General features: G+C 36.7%; 1 pseudogene; it reads left to right on the top strand.

Annotated features, from left to right (window-relative positions):
* Positions 1-1,094: 1,094 nt before the first annotated feature.
* Positions 1,095-4,321, top strand: LOC140858483 (uncharacterized; annotated as a pseudogene).
* Positions 4,322-7,904: the final 3,583 nt, after the last annotated feature.

Below are 7,904 nucleotides of genomic sequence, written 5' to 3'. Positions count from 1 at the left end.
GCTTTTAATAATTTGGTTAGAGCTAGGGCTAAAAATAGATCAGATACGGATCATACACCAGCATATCCATATTTATATTTATTTTGTCTAACGAATACAAATACAAATATAGATATTATTTAGATATAAAAGTTTATAATTATATTTATTTTAAACGGATATGGATACAATTCGGATACTGAAAGTATAGATATAATGATAGATATAACTTAGATAATCAAACTTTATGACTATAAAATCAAAAATATTACTAAATAGATGATAAATCAAATTAATAATATATTTATATGATAGTATATTTTTTTAAAAAAAATAATAAATTTTATATAAAATTATATAGGATTACACATAGATTCGGATATCTGGATATGGATTGTATAATTGTCTATCCATATTCATATCTATTTTTTTTTATAGATATAGATACGGATACTGAAATTAGTCAGATCCTCAAATTTTTATCTATATACGGATTAATTTAAATATAAAAATGAATCTGAATGGATAATATTCATACTACTTCTATCTCTAGTTGGAGCCATGTGATGTGAATATGTGATTTATTTATTTTCCGTGGGGGAAGATTTTTTTAGACATCAGATTTCACAAAACTTGTCTGCACAATATCTCGTTCAATTAGAAAAGGATGAGATTTTTCCGCATAAGGGCAAAAGCCAAGCATTAAAGTTGCTTTTGGGTGTTTTACAAAAAGAAAAAAAGAAAAAAAGTTGCATTTGCGTGCATGTGAATGTGTGATTTATTTCCCTTCGATTAGGAAAGATATTTTAAGGTAGTTTTCACAACACTTGTCTACACACAGCATCTTATCCAACTATAGAAGGACGAGATTCCCGGCACAAGGTTCCATCCAAAACGGAAGGTGGTGAACCCCACAAACAGACAGGGAAAGCCGCTTTCGGCTGTATTAAAATATATGATTTATTTGTTTTCCATGAGGGAAGATTTTTTTTTTGTTTTTTGTCTGCATAGCTTCTTGTTCAATTATAAAAGGATGAGATTTCCGGACACAAGGGCCAAAGCCAAGCAAAAAGTAGGCATTCCAATCAACAGGCTGCAAGGCATACATGCCCTAAGTGGCGGAGGCTAAAGCAACAGCCTTCAGAATACCTGCAGATACTTTGCCCGAGGAGGAGAGCATGACCACCGAAATAGTAAAAACATATTCCGATCTTGAAGTTCCTGAGAAAGAAGTCCAAACCCAACGCATAGCTATAAATCCTGAATTGCTCGTAGCAGCAAGATCAGGACGCAAAGATATTCTGGATAAATTGCTGCAACCAAAAGATGTTCCTTCTAGAGCTCCGATGGGGGAGTTCACAATAGCAGTATCGGAGGAATCTGCAACACAAAAAAATACCAGCTGCCTCCTTGGAGTAACACCAGATGGGAACACAATCCTCCATATAGTTGCTAGTCGAGGACATCTAGAGCTTGCCCAGGAGATTTGTCACCGAGAGAGATCTCTTTTGGTGGCACAAAATATAAGGCTTGACACCCCACTACATTGTGCTGCAAGGGTTGGGGATGACAAGATGGCCTCCCTCATCATCTTGTTCGCAAAGGAGGATAAGATCGAAGCGAGAGTGCTGACAGCAAAGAATAGGGATGATGCTAATGCTTTGCATGAGGCCGTCAAATATAACCATGTGCACGTAACTAATGTATTGATGGAGGAGGAGGATGAACTGGCATCCAAACCGAACTGTGCCGGTATGTCTCCACTCTACCTAGCCATCATGATGGGATCGCTAAATGTAGCCAAAGCATTGCTGCAGTCTTCTTCCTGGGAAAAAGCTTCTTTAGAATCTTATGCAGGTCCTAATAAGCATACCGCACTACATGTAGCTGTTCGCATAAGCCGAGGTAATCAAGTGTTCAAGTTATATATTGGCCTACTCTTTTTGGTTTCATTAGAAAAGTTCCTTCAGGGTATTTTGTACGAATGGCCATCATATGCAAAAGTAATTGGGTTTTTTTTAATAATTTAGTTGTTTTCATACGAATTATGAAACCAACGTTTCATTTGTGAATTGTTCAGAGTACAGAAGAAACAAGAAAATATAGCAAAACAAGGCTGTTCAACAGCAGAGGGGCCAACCATCGCACACACTCGGCACAACATACATATCTATGTCACTTGCAGAAAACTGAAACAAACAAGTGGAAAGCTCAACTACCTAGAAATCGTTCCCTCAGCCTCAGAAGATGTATACTGAAAATTAAGCGAGCCTTGCTTAGTCAAATATTTATTTAAGTTTCCTATTATTTTATAAAAGAAGATAGAGTAGTAGATATTTCTGAAAAGTTGTTATGCAACTAATAAGGCTATGCTTAGTTGAAGAATAAGTCAATTTGAATAAATGAGTTAGATTTCTCGTAATATAGTTTACATCACAATAAACTACGCCATTCTATAATGTCAAAAATTTTATTCTTGATTAGGACAAAAATAGAACTATCGAATTTTTAGAATATTTATTTTGTCCTCAAAAATAATTAGTTTTTTCCTATTATTTTTTATTGCAGAATAATAACCACGATGTGTTCATTCAAAAATATTAAGATATTACAACTATGTGCTACTTGAAAAGATTAAAAGAGTGTAAATTATAGACTACCTGACGGGGCTACATGATTGCTTATGATAGAGACTTTGCAATCTAGAATATGACACATGACCATAATCTAGTTTAATTCATCTCAAAAGACAAAAAGTAATGACAATCTAATTTAATTTATCCCATATATAATTTTTCATGTAGTTGCTTCCATACCTAACCAGAAACTCTTACCAGGAAGAGGGACGCTAGCTAGCATTTATGGTCACCATGTATAAGGTCTTTGCAACAAATAACAAACGTTGATTTTTTTTTTTTTTTAGTGTTTTTGTCATGATTAACCATTTGACTAAATATCTTTGTAGATGCATAACTAAGCAGATCGTACGGATCCAACATATGCATGAAGTATAATTCTCTATCTTTTAATTTGTAAAAGCACCATGAACATTGTAGAACACACGTACTCATATTATCTTTCATAATACTTTTGCAATAGAAATTACAGAAGCCATATTGCGACGGGAGCCCACGCTCGCCATAGGTGCTGATGACTTGGGGCGAATTCCTCTACATTATGCAGCTTCAAATGGTCATCGTGATATAGTGGAGCTATTATTAAAGTACAATCTCTCTCTGTTTTTTTTTTTTCTTCGAAAATTTTTCTTGTACCGTAGAATGCAGCATACTGCATTCTTAGCTGCTTGGCTTTTACAAAGGCTCTATTCGGCGTACCACCAAAATTGCTTGCTTGCAAAAAGGATGTATCATCCAGCGATGGGGACAAAACGAAACCATCCAGTGTTGATGAGGTCAAGGAAAAATCACCGAGTGATGAAGACAAAAAGAAGCCATCCGTTGATGATAAGGCCAAAGAAGATGCATCCAGCGATGAGGAAAAAGAATTGAAGAGATGGCTGATGCAGGATGAAGAACTGAAGAAACAACTGGATGTACCCAAAAATCTGGCGCTTGTTACGGTGTTGATTGCCACAGTCACATTTGCTGCTGGTGTCGCAGTCCCGGAGGATATATAGATGATGATCATCCAGGCCATGGCACATCAGTTCTAGCAAAGGAGTATCCTTTCAAGGTGTTCCAAGTCTCTGATGCCTTCGCATTCGTCTGTTCCATCTTAGCCACGTTTTGGCTCATGGATGCAGGAACATCAACCGTTGATAAACATGCTCGCCGGCGAGCCCTTTCTTTCGCTTGGCAGTGTCTATGGGTGGCATTTAGCGGTATGTCCACTGCATTCGCGATGGGTGTACATGCAACGTTGGCTCACAGCTGCAAGAGTATTAGCATTCTTTTATGCATCATTGCTCTCGCAACCCCTATTTTAGCTAATGTGGTGTCACACTATAACCTCTATAAATTTAGGAAAACAGTTGGCATCAGGCAAGGGTATAGACATTGGATTTGGCCAACCACCTTACACCCGCATGTTGAAAATATTCTTCGTCCTATATTGATGCCCCGTGGAGCCATCATTTCTTACCTGCTTCCAATATTGGGCAGTTATGTTATCTTTTTCCTATTACCTATGCTCTTGGCGCGTAAAAGTTAAAACCATTGGAAGAAGCACTTTATTAGCATGCGTGGCTAATAGATGTCCGAGGAATAGTTGCTTGTATATTACATTAAGAACAATGTGCTAATTATCCTTTTTACATGTAAAATTTTCTATTGTTATATCAAAAAAGCTTTCATGGAAATGGAATGAATGTTAATTAGTTCTTTTGCTCTCTCGTAAATAGAAAGGAAAAGGAAAATTTATTCTTCTTTTATCTTATTTGACAAAGTAGAGATCACAGCATCACTGGGTTTGCGATAGAGTTAAACTGTACTAAAATTTGCAATTTTGGTAATGGATCTGACAATGCTGATTTGTGATTTCGGATCAGGGGCATGACAGCGGAAGGTTTGCTAGGGCCTTCCTCTTAAGGTATGGTATCCCCATTCGCAGAAAGCATTGTTGGTGGGTGTGTTGGATTACTAACTCTTTTATTAATTAGCAGGCATGGTTAAAACCCCCTTGCTGAATGATATTCTTTTATAGAACGCAACTAGGCAGCTGTTTCTGGTGTCCCGTACTCATCGTTAAGCCAACCAAGTGGCGATTTCATTCACCCGGCCTTTACTAATATTCTTCAAGCTGCTCCGTTTGCTATAGACTTTTCAGAACCTGATGTACGGTTGCTGTTTCATTGTTCTGTTCTGGGTTTACCTTAATTAGTGTTCGGGTTGTAATGTACAGGTTCAGTGGCTGTCTGAACATCTCACGGTTCTATGCATAACTTCGGATCTGCTGTACTTTTTCAATATTTTTTTAATTGAATTTTTTTTTGCACGGATGTTCTTCTAAAAATTTAAAATTACATAAAAATCTTCTTAAAAATGATATTTACATACATACCCTCGCCGAACATTATTTTTGCATAAGTACCCCTGAGATAACGGTTCTCTGTTATTGAAAATCATTTCTATTTAATTTAAAAATTAATTAAAATTTATGAAATTATAGTTTTACCCTTGAACTAATTAAGTCTGGAAACTTGATCCGTCGTCTTCTTCGCTCGTGGTTTTTTCCGCAATGCTCTGTTTCCCGAAAATCATGCAAAAATTGAATCACTAGGAAAAACAACCCTGGTTCCCTAATCTTCATGGAATTGATTCTCCTCTGCCGTCGGTCATTCTCCCTCTCTCTTTTCTTTGCCAGTCGTTTCCTCGCCGCTTATCATCCAAGTCGATTATATTTGCCGATCCCTTCCCTTCGTCAAATATCTCATCACCGCTATCTTTCCATGGCCGAAGATTCCTACGTCGCTCCTTTCATTCGTCGAAGATTGAGGTTTACTTCACTGCACCGATTGCTGCCTACCCACTGGAGTAACACCAGTTGATTGCCACTAGAAATCGCTTCACCGCTGAAGCGTTTCTCACCACCAGAGTGTTTCACACCACCAGAGCTCTCATCATTGGAATCTGATTGCCTTGTATCGAAGCTCTTCTCTCCTCTGAGGTTTTTCTCTATTCAACCGAATCCTTTGCTTCATTAGAAAAAAATGAAGTGATATTATGGTTAGAAAATAGTGATTAGTATATCATATTTTGTTTCATTCCAATTTTTAGATGTGAACTCATCCCATATATCACTTTTGGATCAAACTAGAGTGCCCTCAATTCTTTATTCCAATTCAAATCCATCTAGAAGCATAAAAAATAAAATTTCTTTCCCAACGATAAGCATAAAAACGACCGGAGATTTTCATTTAGTATTCTTTAGAGTACATGCTGGAAGGAATAACAAACAATTTTTTGCAGCTGAAAAAGAAATCTATGCAGTAAAATAAGAAATACAAAAATAATATGTGATGACCCGGCCCGAGTAAAGAATTCCGGTCCACAAAGCCCAAATGAAAAAAACAAAAAGAAAAAACAGAGGAGAAGAACTCCCGAAGGGAGTCTTCTTCCTCCTCTCGCCGGCTCCCAATCAGAGTCGGAAAAGAGCTCCCTCCGGCTCTATTTAAGGAGGAGATCCCTCCTCTCTCCTTTCCACCGAATATCCTAAGCCCAATCAGCAGCAATCGTCGGAAAACTACCGTGGAAGACCGACCTATGCCCGTCCAATTTGCTCGCCGGAAAAGTCTCGCTGGCGTCGGAGGTAAGCCTCCTCCCCTTCCTCTCTTCTCCCATTTCCTTCCCATGCCGGTGTGCACGCTCGCCGGCGACCGAAGTCGCCGAATTTTGTTGCGGAAGAAATCTTTATTTTTACCGTTTTTCTTTGATTTCCGACGCCGGTGGTCACCGCCGACCACCGGTTTGGCCCTCCTCTTGTCGTTGGGCCGCCCCCTCCTGCCGATGGCTGCCCCACGCCGGCCGCACCGCCGGTCGGAACTCCAACGAGGGGACTTCATGGTCCCCTGTTTTGGCCTAAAGGAAGCCCGGGAAGAAGAAAAGAAGAAGAAGAAGGAGGAAAAGAAAAGAAAAAAAAAGAAAAAGAAAAGAAAAAGAAAAGAAAAAGAAAAGAAAAAAAAAAAATAAGAAAAATAAGAAAAATAAAATAATAATAATATAATAATAATAAATAGGATTTTCTCTTCTCTCTCTTCCGTGAAGAAAAAGAAAAAAAAAAGAAAAAAAAAAGATGAAAGAAAAGATGAAAGAAAAATAAAATAAATTAATAAATAATGATATAAATAATAAAATATAAGAAAGAGAGTTTCTCTCTCTTCTCTCTCTTTCTTCAACCTGAACTAGCATTTTCTCTCTCTAGAATTAGATTTTTTCTCTATTTCCTCTCTCTAGATTATTTCTCTCTCCTAAGATTTTTAGAATTTTGAGAAGAATGATGATGAATTTAAATGATTCTCATGATGAATTTTTGATCTGTGATCGTCGGACGGTACACCGACATCCACTTTGATCAGATCAAATATTTTTAGATTTTATTTCTCATGATTTTATTGAATTGTCCACATGATAATTTCAGCATGATTTGATCCGATCGATCGAATTTGTTAAATCATATTGTCTGAAGAATTCAAGATGTATTTTCTCTCTCTAAAATATTCTCTTTCTTGATTGATTCTCTCTCTAAAAAGGTTAGTGAATAAAGAAATTTCTTTTAATAGTCCTGATCTGATTCTAATGAAGAACCCTGATCCATGGTTGTCAGACAGCGTACTGGCACCCACCTTGATCAGACCATGAATCTTTAGATTTGATCATCTATGATCCCGATCTAGCTATAACTTGATTTGATCATGTTGATTTCACCAATCGAGATATTGGATCAATCGTAATGTTGGATTGTATCACCTGATCAATTCAAATTGCACCTCATGAATTTTTTCTCCTCTGATTTTCTCTCTCCACTTGATTTTATTAAATCGATGAAGAAACATCGGTCCTATCACTTCGAATCCGATTTGATCTGATAGTCAAACTTTGGATCGTTTAGGTCCTAATTAGATTTTGATTAGATGAAATTAGATGATCGGACCCAATCTAAACCGTTGAAATATGGTATTCATATTCTTTCTAATTATTGAAATTGATTCCGTATAGAATTGTAAATGTTTGATCATGAGATATCGTAATATGATCTACGAACAAAATTTTTGGAAGAAAATTTATAGAATTATGTGGATTTATTGGAATGCGTTCGAGGTAAGTAATGTTTCATTTTTTTTAGATTTATCGATAAATTATAATATATTTTTCTGACATGATTTGTGAAACGATGCATGAATTGAATGAATGGTATTTTGTTATGAAAATATCTTATTTGAAATGTTATGATAAAGCATGATTGAACAT

The sequence above is a fragment of the Elaeis guineensis genome, chromosome 6 (assembly GCF_000442705.2).
Source record: "Elaeis guineensis isolate ETL-2024a chromosome 6, EG11, whole genome shotgun sequence".
Classification (NCBI taxonomy): Eukaryota; Viridiplantae; Streptophyta; class Magnoliopsida; order Arecales; family Arecaceae; genus Elaeis; species Elaeis guineensis.
The sequence above is the reverse complement of the archived record's forward strand: the minus strand, read 5'-3'. Positions and strand labels throughout refer to the sequence as shown.